This window comes from Hyperolius riggenbachi, chromosome 2, assembly GCF_040937935.1.
Source record: "Hyperolius riggenbachi isolate aHypRig1 chromosome 2, aHypRig1.pri, whole genome shotgun sequence".
Taxonomy (NCBI): domain Eukaryota; kingdom Metazoa; phylum Chordata; class Amphibia; order Anura; family Hyperoliidae; genus Hyperolius; species Hyperolius riggenbachi.
This window is the reverse complement of record NC_090647.1, coordinates 528,281,470-528,294,360: the sequence shown is the minus strand read 5'-3', so window position 1 is coordinate 528,294,360 and position 12,891 is coordinate 528,281,470. Positions and strand designations below refer to the sequence as shown.

General features: G+C 44.5%; 1 protein-coding gene across 2 annotated transcripts in view; it reads right to left on the bottom strand.

Moving 5' to 3' along the window:
- Positions 1-12,891, bottom strand: part of GABRR3 (gamma-aminobutyric acid type A receptor subunit rho3) — a 107,745-nt gene that overhangs the window by 75,925 nt on the left and 18,929 nt on the right. The window contains exon 1 of one of the 2 annotated variants that reach the window (XM_068270635.1): positions 733-755. The exons of the other annotated variant lie outside the window; for it this stretch is intronic. The gene's annotated coding sequence lies outside the window, so the exon portion shown is untranslated. Of the gene's footprint in view, positions 1-732; positions 756-12,891 lie in introns of those variants that run through there. 2 annotated transcript variants of the gene reach the window in all.

The window sequence follows — 12,891 nt, the reverse complement described above, 5'->3', positions numbered from 1 at the left end:
CGGGTCGGGCTCTCCAGCCTTCACAAAGATGGCCGCCGGAGCTGGCCGCGGCTCCGCAGTCCGCATAGCCGCGAGTGCGCAGCTCTAAGGCCAACCCCCCGATCCACGTAACAGTAGCGTGGATCAGGGAGTTGACCTTAGAGCTGCACAGCCGCACTCGTGGCTATGCGGACTGCGGAGCCGCGGCCAGCTCCGGCGGCCATCTTTGTGAAGGCTGGAGAGCCCGACCCGGGCCGTGCGGTCGGGGGACGTTCGGGGGGATTTTAAGCAGCGGGGACCCGGCGGAACGGCACGGAGGGCGCGGACGGCGTCCTCCGTGCCTTGCAAACACACACAGGTATCTAACTTTTTTTATTTATTTTTTACAAATCAGGCCTCGTAAGTCCTTTAATGACAGTATGTTTGTTTAGCCTGAAGTTCCCCTTTAGCCATATAGGAGTGTTCAGTAATCATATGTAAGGGCTGGGACCCACTAGAGTGCCTTTGGCAGCGTTTTGGGATTGCCGACAATTTGTCGGCGATTCCCAGAAACGCTTTGCCAATGAAAGTGGGAAGAGGAGAACACACTAGTGAAATTGCGATTAGGGGTAATCACAATCGCAGGACATGCAGCATTTTGCAGCAAGGACATGCAGCAAGTAAATAAGCGCTGCAAAATCACTTTTGCAAAGCGATTTTGCAGTGCTTTGGGGGCCAAGTGATTACGATGGAATAAAACTTTATAATACTCACCAGATTACTGGATTTCCTGCTTCTGTTTGTAGCCCCGCCCCCTGAAGGAACAGGTCACAGACTCTTCTCTGATTGGTTCTAGAGAAGCACCTATGACCTCCTTCTTTAGGGGGCTATGGATGGAAGCCGGACACCTGGTAAGTACAATAAAGTTTTATTTAAAAAAAAAAAAAAGCAAATCGGAAGTGCTGTTCAGTTTACTGGGAATTGCTGCACATAGCGTTGTGCCAATTTTAAAGCACTGCAGCGATAGTGGGCTCCAGGCCTAAGGGCTTAGAAAAAATGCATGTGGGTTCACTATCCATAAGCATGGGAGCAATAATCATATGTAAGGGTTCAGTAACACTATACATGGGTTCAGTAATCACATATCTCCCACCTGTCCCTTTTTCAGAGGGACAGCCCCTCTTCAGTAACTAAAACCCTCTGTCCCTTTTTCTTTTTCATTTGTCCCACCTTCAGGACTGATGTACAGATCTGTAAATATATGATTTTTCTACTAAAAAATGTGTTTAATTGACTCCAAACTTTAACATTTGAAATTAATAAATATATCAATTTAAAGGATGAGAGTAAAGGACTACTGAAGTGAGAAGAATATGAAGGCTGCCATTTTTATTTCCTTTTACACAATACCAGTTGCCTGGCAGCACTTCTGATCTATTCAGCTGCAGTAGTGTCTGAATAACACCAGAAACAAGCATGCAGCTAATCTGGTCAGATCTGACAATAATGTCAGAAACACCGGATCTAGGGCGCATGCGCGGCGCCGGCGGGACTGCATGTGATCCTTAGCCGCTCCGCATCTCGGCCGAACACCATCGCTAAAAAGAGCTATTAAAATTGAAATTGCAGCACCACTTTTTAGAACCGCACATCCCTAAGCATGCCAGGAAAAGGAAAAGAAGCAAACGGGCAAAAAATAACAACTTCCACTCCTGCAGCGAAAGCTTCTCCTCCAGCCACCGCCCGGCGAAGCAAAAACAAGATGGCCGACGGCTCAACCCAGACTCCGCCACGCAGCCCTCCCTCGCCAGACAATCGACCACAAATAATGGCGGACTACAACCCAGACCTGGACCTGACTCCTCAGCTCCCACCACAGCATGAGGACCTCATCACTCATATACAGCGAGTCTTCCGACTCGAGCTTAAAGAGGCGGTCAGGGATATCACCTGCCAAATAAGAGAACTAGGCCACAGAGTCGACGAGATTGAAAAACAGGTGGATGACATAACAAACGCACAGGAAGCTGATAAAACCCAGTTAGATCAGCAGGCTGAGAAGATATAACTCCTGGAACTAAAACTGGAAGACGCTGAGAATCGGAGCAGGAGAGCAAATCTCCGCATCAGGGGCCTTCCAGAAACGTTCACCGACCTGAAACCGGTTGCACTGAACCTCTTCAGCTCACTTCTACCACAAGTAGATCAGGCCCAGTTTCGCATGGTCCGGATCCACAGGGCCCTAACTAAAATGCGAAACCCAGACTTGCCCCGCAATGTTGTTCTCAAATTCCAGTATGAGGAAGTCCGGGACATGGTCCTCGATGCAGCCCGGAATCTTACGGCTTTACCAGGGGTACCAACCACAGTTCAACTATACGCTGATCTGGCACCAACTACTATCCAGCGCAGAAGAAACCTACGACCGCTAACCCTATCCTTACAAAAAGCATCGGTGAAATACCGCTGGGGTTTTCCGTTTTCCCTATCATTTACCTACAATGGCTCCCTCTACACGTGCCGAACCCTCGAGGAAGGACGGAGACATCTTGAAGCTGCGGGCATCCAGATGGAACATATGCCACCTGCTCCCCTAACACAACGGCTTCCTCGCCCTTCGAGAGTCTGGTCATCCAGGAAAAATCGCCAACGCAACTCGCAGGATGTGTGAACCCCTGCCTACACTAATACTACAAGATGCTAGGTCCTCACTGGTCGGCATATCTATTTAATTATCTCCACACAGATACTGCAAGTGCTATGCGGCCCTGAGCTAATTTCGTAGGACTCTGATCCCCACCTCAAGGTCTGGATGGCGTGAGTACTAAATCATATCACAACTCTATAACTTTTCACCCTGTACTATACACCAAAGCACACCAAGAAACATTGTGTACAAAATTCGCTCTATTACCCACCAGCTTACTCGCTCCACATTGACTCTTTATTGGCATAGTTTATAACATAGTTCGCATAACGACACAGATCACAGCATGAGTTGTGACTTATGCATCTCTGCTTATTTCTTCACACTCACCCTTGTTTAATATCTTTACTCTGGGAACTGTCATTCAGTTACTACCCTCCTTCAAAAATAAGGTAGGGGGTCCCTACGCCCAGCCGCAAAACTGACATCTATATTAAAGTAATAATCAAGATATCTGTGCCAGGTGATAACACCAGCATCAAGTTGGCGCCACACTCCATATAACAGCTTCGTGGAACTAATACAGCCTCCTGACCATGCTGATTACTGGACTCAACAATGCCTGCTCCTTCATAACAGAAATGAGCAACATGTTATTTCTTTCCTTAAGCTTTTTCCTCTCTTTCCTTTACTGCATGTTATATTACCTGAAATGTTTATGTGGTTTCTCAGGATACACCACTAGATGGTGCTGCAAGACTACCTACTGTTTCAGAAAAAATGTTTATTAGACTACCACAGGAAAGATGGTGATGGCCGTGATCTTTTCTAAGTGCTGTCCCCACGATAATGATTAGAGGCTAGAGCTGACGGCGTTCTAATATTGCTCTCAGCCCTCTTCATTCAGTTGAGGCCTTTGTCCTCAATCACCTGTGTTATCTTCTCACTACAATGTGACGGGCCATGTTGGCCCAGGTTTTTGTACAGTTATAAATGTTTAATGCAAGACCTCATAAAAATGTTCTCGTGGATGTTCCCCTGGAGGAGGGAGGCACAGTGTCGCCCAGTGATTGATCAGCCTTTACAACAGCCTACTCTCTCATTATATAATGACACAACTTAATATTATTTCACATAACACCAAAGGCCTTAATTCTCCCTTCAAACGCCGCAAAGCCTTCTTAGATTACCAGAAGTGTTCCCCAGACGTCATATGTCTACAGGAAACGCACTTCACCAAAACCTCCTACCCCAAGTATTTTCACTCCCACTACAAGCGACACTTTGCCTCCTCCGCCAACTCCAAACATAGAGGGGTTCTTACACTCCTAAAAAACTCATTCCCCTTTGTCCTGGAAAGAGATATATTAGACGATGAAGGAAGATTTATAATTCTAGCCGGCTCAATCCAGTCACAAAACACCTGCATAGTAAACCTTTACCCCCCCCTGAAGCCCCAATGGCTCCCATAAAACTGATTCTAAAACACCTAGAAAATTTCTCCAACTACAAAATTATATGGGCAGGTGACTTCAATATCGCCCCCAACGCAACTCTAGACAGGTCGCAACAACCCCCTTCATCTAGACAGCGACAACTTTCCAATTCTCTCATGAAAGCCATTAACGAAGCCCATCTGGTGGACACCTGGGGAGAACATAATCCTAAATCCCGCAACTACACCTTTTTTTCAGCAGCTCACCACACATACTCCAGGATTGACGCAATTTTCCTATCTTCCACACTAATACCAAATTTGATTTTCACTAGACATGTCATCAGCGCATGGTCAGATCATGACATCGTCTGGACAGCTTGTTCATCTCTAACAACCCCTATAGCGCGCCCACCCTGGAGATTGAACGAAAGTCTGCTGTCAGATGGGGAAGTGGTCCTAGAGTTAGAAGAACACCTCACAAACTATTTCCAACATAACGATATAGACCATATTAAACCTGATATATTATGGCTGGCTCACAAGCCTACCATCAGAGGTCAAATCATCAAAATAGCCACTCAAAAGAAAAAAGCAAAAACCATCAACCAACTCAATCTCGAACATAAACTTTCGCAACTGCAGAGAGCGCACTCCACCTCCCCCTCTAGATATCTATATAGACAGATCCAAGACATCCAAAGTCAGATAGATATACTTCTTTCAGCTAGAACAGAAAAAGCCATAAGATGGACCAAATCAAAAGTATACCTACAATATAATAAACCTGCTACCTGGCTTGCCAGGAAACTCAAGCAAGTACACTCTAACAATAGGATCCTTCAGATAAAAACGAAATCTGGCGCTATTACATCTGACCCACTAAAAATACACAACGAATTCGCAGACTACTATAAAACATTATACAAAGCCAAAACGCAAGAAGCTTCTAGCTCTAGCGAGGCCTCATTCTATCACAATCTACAAACACCAAAATTGCGCCCTGAAAAAGCCTCTACACTTAATACCCCAGTCACTGACCTAGAAATATTCTTAGCTATTAAAAAATTAAAAAACGGCAAGGCCCCTGGCCCAGATGGCTTTTCTGCTATCTATTACAAAAAATTTAAGAAGATACTAATCCCTTACCTTAAAAAACTATATAACTCAATTCTAGATGGTAAAACCCCAGCTCCTGAATTTCTACAATCAACAATTGCAGTCATTCCCAAACCCAAACGCGACCCCTTAGATATAAAAAATTATAGACCTATATCCCTCCTAAACTTAGACTACAAATTACTCACAACTATACTAGTAGCTAGACTCAATAAACTAATAGGACCACTCACACATAGAGACCAAGTCGGGTTTATTCCACTCCGACAAGCCCCAGACAATGTTAGAAAAGTGATTAACCTCCTCCACATAATTAAAACACATAAAATCCCCACTGCCCTTTTATCCCTTGACATGGAAAAAGCATTCGATACTATAGACTGGACCTTCATGCACACAACCCTTCATAGAGCAGGAATATTTGGCCCCTTCCTACAAGCTGTCAATTGTCTATACTCCAAACCAATGGCATACCTTAAATTACCCACTAATAATCCTATCCCTATTCCGATACAAAGGGGAACCAGACAAGGATGCCCCCTCTCCCCTGCCATCTTCGCTTTAACAATAGAGCCCCTAGCCAATAAAATTCGATCTTCCCTAGACGTACAGGGCATTAAGCTTAGAAGCTCGGAATATAAAGCAAACCTTTTTGCTGATGATTTATTGCTTACCCTCTCCTCACCACACACCTCGATCCCTAACTTGCTCCACCTAGTCAAAACATTTGGCAAACTGTCAGGCCTAATGTTAAATATCAACAAATCAGAGGTACTATTCGCGAACCTCACCAAACAAAGCACAGAAGCTCTAGCTAATAAACTAGGTCTTTCACATCAAACCAAATATATCACCTACCTTGGCATTAAAATATCGGCTAACCCAAACGATCTATTTGAACTAAACTATAAACCAATGCTCAACCAGCTCAAACAAGATATGATAAGGTGGAATACACCATCGGTATCCTGGACTGGCCGGATTCACTCTGTAAGAATGAACTTACTCCCTCGATTGCTGTACCTTTTCAGGACATTACCTATCCAAGTGACCAAAACAGCTCTTAAAGACCTACAAATCTCTATTTTTAAATTTATCACTAATAATAAAAAAAGCCGAATCAACCAGCATATTATGTATCTCAATAGAACGAGAGGTGGACTTGGTGTCCCAGACCTATACAGCTACTATAGAGCTTCCCAGATTGCCCAATTAGCCCAACTCCATTTAGAACACAACCACCCCCTATGGACAGATATTGAAAATGACCTTCTAGCACCAGTAACACTAGCGGCCCTTCAATGGTCTAGACTTACACCACGAACTAAATATAAGCATCAATCACCCATAACAGTACACTCTCTTAATATATGGGCTAAATTGAGATACCTCAAAAACCTCCAATCCCGAACTCCTCTTCAAATACCTATATTCAACAACCCTGACTTTATTCAGGCTGGGACACACAGGCCTTCCGATGGTGGATAACCCAAGGCCTCACAACCTTATCTAAATTTATCGTAGGTGACAGGTTGCCACCCTGGCCTCACTTTAAAGAAATTACCTCTTTCCCGCCGGAAGAATATTTTAGAGCAATTCAAATATACCACTACATCAAAGCAACCATAGGATCTAACACGGCACCTCTCACGCACACCACGTACGAAAATTGGTGCCTGCATAGACCCCTGGAAGGAGGACTTATTTCATACCTATACTCGGTTATCTCACAACCCTTAGAACATACTAAAACTAAAACAATGACTATGTGGGAGGAAGACTTGGGACAGACAATGTCCATTAAACAATGGACCAACTGCTGCCTTACACTTGCAAAGGGAAGTAGCTACTTCTCCCATATAGAGACAAATTATAAAATACTCCACCGAACTTACATTACCCCCAAGAAAATGCACGACATCTCTAAACATAACTCCCCTAACTGCTATAGAGGATGTAGCCAAATAGGTGATCTGGCCCACATTTGGTGGTTTTGCCCAATAGCCAAACAATTCTGGGCCCAAATTGCCTCTGTCATAGGCACGGCTCTGGAGACTTCCGTCTCCCCAGACCCACTCCAACTCTTATTAGGTCACAAACCAGTGAAATGGAAATACCCACAGCATAGACTGGCGCAACACATTGCTAAAGCAGCGCGTCTTCACATTGCCAGACAGTGGCTAAAGCCTAACCTCTCACTAGAACTCACCGACCTTATAATCACAGACATCCTAATCTCGGAAAGAATGTTGGCCATAGTTAATGACACCACCTTACCATTCACTAGAACCTGGCAACCTTGGTTAGCAGCGTCAACCTCGCTGGGATTGTGCTCGTGTGCCCTCTCCTTCTAGGGACCTTGAATACTCTACATTATCTATTTTTATATAAAATTTAAATATGTCTTGCACACTTTTCTATGTAAATGTTTGTTATTTATGTATAAGATTGTCATGCCCTATGTTTTGGGCTAATGTAAAAGTTGTTATACTTTTTCAAAAAACTTAATAAAAAGTTTTGAAACTAGAAACACCGGATCTACTGCATGCTTGTTACGGGTCTTTGGCTGAAAGTATTAAGGCAAAGGATCATCAGGGCTGCCAGGCAACTGGTATTGCTTAAAAAGAAATAAATATGGCAGTGTCCATAGACCTGTCGCTTCAGTTGTCCTTAAAGTGAACCTAAAGGTAAGTAAAAAAAAATGAGATTAACTCACCTGGGGCTTCCCTCTGCCCCCTGCAGCCGATCGGTGCCCTCGCAGCCCCGCTCCGATGGTCCAGGACCCGCCGGCGAACACTTCCGGTTTGGCCGTCACCAGCTGACAGGCATGGGAACGCGAGTTATTGTTCGCATTCCCAGCCTGTATATCGCCCCCTATGCTGCTATTGCGGCCTCCTGCCCGCAATAGCAGCATAGGGGGCGATATACAGGCATGGAAACGCGAACAATCACTTGCGTTCCCATGCCTGTCGGCCGGTGACGGCCAAACCGGAAGTGTTCGCCGACGGGTCCTGGACCATCAGAGCGGGGCTGCGAGGGCACCGATCGGCTGCAGGGGGCTGAGGGAGGCCCCAGGTGAGTTAATCAATTTTTTTTTACTTGCCTTTAGGTTCACTTTAAATATCAAGAGAAACCAGTGACGATAGAAAGGACAAGTGTGGTTTGAATTCTAAAATTACATCTTTGCTTATACATTTTTGGTGGTTATAAGTGGCTAGGGGTGGGGCAGGGATGTGATTAGAGGGGTCTTCTTATTTAGAGAGAACTATTGTCCTTCAGGAAAAATACTATGACACAATCTTGCAGTACAAAAACTGTAGACAAAAACTTTATTGGCACAATACAAAATTCAAAAATATTAAAAGGCTTTTTTCATTCGTGTAGATGGTCTTCATGTTAGTGTAGATGGTCCTCATGAACATCAAAAAAAAAAAATATATATATATATATATATATATATATATATATATATATATATATATATACAGTATATATATAATATCACCTTACTAGGTACTGACTGAACTATGAGCTCCGCTCATTTATATGCTTAAAGGGACACTTAATTCAAACAAAAAAAAAGAGTTTTACTCACCTGGGGCTTCCAATAGCCCGCTGCAGCTGTCCGGTGCCCTCACCATCTCCCTCCGATCCTCCTGGCCCCGCCGGCAGCCACTTCCTGTTACGGTGACAGGAGCTGACAGGCTGAGGACGCGAGTGATTCTTCGCGTTCCTGGCCACAATAGCGCCATCTATGCTGCTATAGCATATATCATATACCATATAGCAGCATAGAGGGTGCTAATGTGTCTGGGAATGTGAAGAATCACTCGCGTCCCCAGCCTGTCAGCTCCTGTCACCGAAACAGGAAGTGGCTGCCGGCGGGGCCAGGAGGATCGGAGGGAGATGGCGAGGGCACCGGACAGCTGCAGGGGGCTATTGGAAGCCCTAGGTGAGTAAAACTCATTTTTTTTGTTTGACTTAAGTGTCCCTTAACTGTGTGCTAGAGGTTGGCGTGGTTATGCACGCTCACATAGGGAAATAATATATATCAGGGGATGAGCAGCACAAACCAAATTTTATGCAATACTATGCAAAGCATGCACGCAGCACTGCTGGAGATCCCCAATCTCCATAAGATACAGAGGGCTGCAGCACCCAAGAGGAAAACAGTGACATGGGCTCTTGGTTACGCTTTAACACGTTTAAGCTCACCAACTGCGCCAAAGTGTCCCCAATATCAGATTGGGGACACTTTGGCGCAGTTGGTGAGCTTAAATGCGTTAAAGGGTAACCAAGAGCCCCTGTCACTGTTTTCCTGCTGTGTGCTGCAGCCCCTCTGTATTTATATATTTCTTATGGAGATTGGGGATCTCCAGCAGTGCTGCGTGCATGCTTTGCATAGTATTGCATAAAATTTGGTTTGGGCTGCTCATCCGTGTGTGTGTGTGTGTGCGTGCGTGCGTGCGTGCGTGCGTGCGTGCGTATGTATGTATATATGTATATATATATATATATATATATATATATATATATATATATATATATATATATATATATATATATATATAGGCCTGCTGAAGGGCTTAAAAGAAAGCCCGAAACGGACGGATGTGTGTTGTTGCCTAACCAAAATTCTCAATGCTCAGCCTATTCTAAATGTTCTATGTTCATCATGTCATGCCAGACCATGTTATTGGTTTCATGAAAGCTCTTTTTTGATGTTCATGAGGACCATCTACATGAATCAAAAAAGCCTTTTAATATTTTTGAATTTCATATTGTGCCAATAAAGTGTTTGTCCACAGTTTTTGTACTGCAAGATTGTGTCATAGTATTTTTCCTGAAGGACAATAGTTCTCTCTAAATAAGCAGATGTTGATAATAGGTGTGGTGGATCACCTATAAGAGGACTCATTTTTTGCCCTTTTTGTTGAAAAAAGTCTTTCCCAAATATATATTACCTGTAATTAGAGGTGCGGTAGGGGCGTGTCTTAAAGTGTCCTTCTTTCTCTTCTCAAGCCGTAGGGAGGTATGGTAATCATATTACTCAGTAACAATACTCAAGTCTCAGTAACTCTATTAAGCAGAGTTCCCAGAATTCGGCACCGACGGGGATCGCCTGGTGTTGGATACAAGTGCTTGCGTTGCTTGAGCCTCCTCCCCTTCCCACCACCCTGTGCAAAATAAAATACTCACAGAGTGCCCAGCGCCATTTTCTAACCTTCCTTTAGCTTGTAGCGGCTCTCCGAGATCCTCTGTGCATGGCTTCCGGCAATAAGTAAATGTCACCTGACCCATGCCGGGTCATGTGACACGATGGGAGCTGTACACGGATGCCGGAGAGCCGCCAGAAGCTATAGGAAGGTTAGAAGATGGCGCTGAACATGCAAGTATTTTTTGCCCAGCAAAATTCCCAAATCATGGTCCCCGTTATCCCCTCAGGTATGCCAGTTAGTTCAAACTTACGGTTGCCTGCGGGACTTTGCTGTAAACATGGAGATAGAAAAAGGGTGGGACACTGAGAGCCCAATATAGTGTAGTAAGTACTGGTACAGGGTGAAGAATGTAGAGTAAGAAAGTCATACTCACAAACTAGGGTTACCTCCAAGGTAGCCATTGTAAATGCAGATGGGGAGATTAGACTACAGTCACTCTCTGTAGTCGCTCTCTGTAGATTAGAAGAAAGAAGGGGGTAAAACTCCCCTCCACCTTATACTATAACAGTATAAGGTCTAGATTACACCTGTGTGACAGAGGCGCTTCGTGTAATCCAGACCTTATACTGTTATACTGTATAATCCCCATTTTTATTGCCTGATGAAGCAGGATCACACCTGTGAAACGCGTTGCAACGTTGTATCCGGAGTATGTGAATAAAATTGTCTTTTTTTGAAATTGACAGTCAAGGAGGTAAGTCCACCACTGCCTGCTTAGCATTTTAAAACTTTTAGTAAATTTTATCCTTTTGGCACCTCTGTTTGCTGTCTACTATAACTATAAACATGGACTGGGATACTGACTAAGGTTCAGTAATCATATACATGGGTTCAGTAACAACATATGCCCTCCAGGACAGAACTATAAGGGAGCAGCACCTGCGATCGCAGGAGGGCCTCAGAGCGGTAAGAGGGCCCATTGGGGCAGCAATAGTCATAGCAGCTGCTATGGGGCCCTGGAGCATAGGGGGCCCAGTGGGTACTTCATGTATTCACCACTTGTGTTTCTTCACCATCTGGCCTTGTCTCAGTGCCCATGGACTATGTGCAGTGTTAATTGCATAAGAACGTAAATTGCCCAATTATGGTAACTCATATCCCTAGTGTAGGGGCAGGTGGCATTGCTTAAGTGCCTACATCTGAGGGCCCCATGAAAGTTTTGCTATGGGGCCCCATGATCTCTAGCTACGCCACTGAGAGGGCCCCATCTATTAAAGGGAACCTTAACTGTGGGCAAAAAAAATATTTACTTACCTGGGGCTTTCCCAAGCTTCCTGCAGCCGTCCTGTGCCCGCGCCGGTCCTTCGGTGCCCTCCGGGGCTAAGTTTCATTTTCGGCTGACTGCCAGTCGTCCTCCGGCAAAGCGTCCTCTTTTTCCGCATTCCTCGCTTTGCCGGAAAACGACTGGCAGTCGGCCGAAAATGAAACTTAGCCCCGGAGGGCACCGAAGGACCGGCGTGGGCACAGGACGGCTGCAGGAGGCAAGGGAAAGCCCCAGGTAAGTTAATTTTTTTTTTTGCCCACAGTTAAGGTTCCCTTTAACCTTCCCTTCCTCCAATAAAGGGTACTATCATTCAGATCAGGTGTTTTTGTGGCTAAACTTGTTATACTATAGATGTGAAAATCCCGATGGCAACACTTGTGTTATGACTCACCCTTGTGAGATGAGCCCCAAGGCCATGAAGGGCACCAAGTGGAGGCAAAGGGGTGTGAACATTAAGGGAGGGGGCTAATCATAGTTTTCCTGGGGGACCTATGAATTGTAGTTACACCACTGCCTGAGTTGTAGGTTATGAAATGGATTGTAGAGAGGGTGATGATGATGGCTGCACTTGGGAACGTGGTGGGAAATTATGGCCACATACAGTATTTGGTATAGCAAATTGTGACATGGAAGTCATAGTGGCTGCACACGTGACATGGGGACATTGTGTCCAGAACTGTAATAAGACATAATAGCTACACTTGCATTATGGGACACCCTTGTAATAGAGGGTATATTATAGCTGCTAGTGATGATGAGCGCATGGAATTCGCGGATTTCCAAATCTCGCATCGGAATTTTTACAATTTCAAGTTGGAATTCGCATGTCTACTTAATAGACAGTGGTCCATATGCAATTCACTTTTTCACCCAAGTTTTCTCCCAAGAGATAATTTTTCATCTTCAGTTTAAAATAACTATTCAGCACTTTGCAAAAGAAAAATAAAAAATGCCAAAAGTAGGTGAGAAACTCATGTCAAGATTTATTCTTGTATTTTCTTGCTTGCTGGTGGCTTAAAAAGCATTTTATCGATAAGGTGTGAAAATATCTCCTTGGAGAAAACTTAGGAGAAAAAGTTAATGGCATATGGCCCATTATGGCTGTATTTGTGATGTCAGAACATGGTGGCCTTGATTGTGATATGGGAGCATTATGGCTGCACCTGGCTTATGAGGTCATGTTGGCCAAACTGATTTGAGGGACAGGGGCCCATATGCAATTGACTTTTTCAGCAAAGTTTTCTCCTAG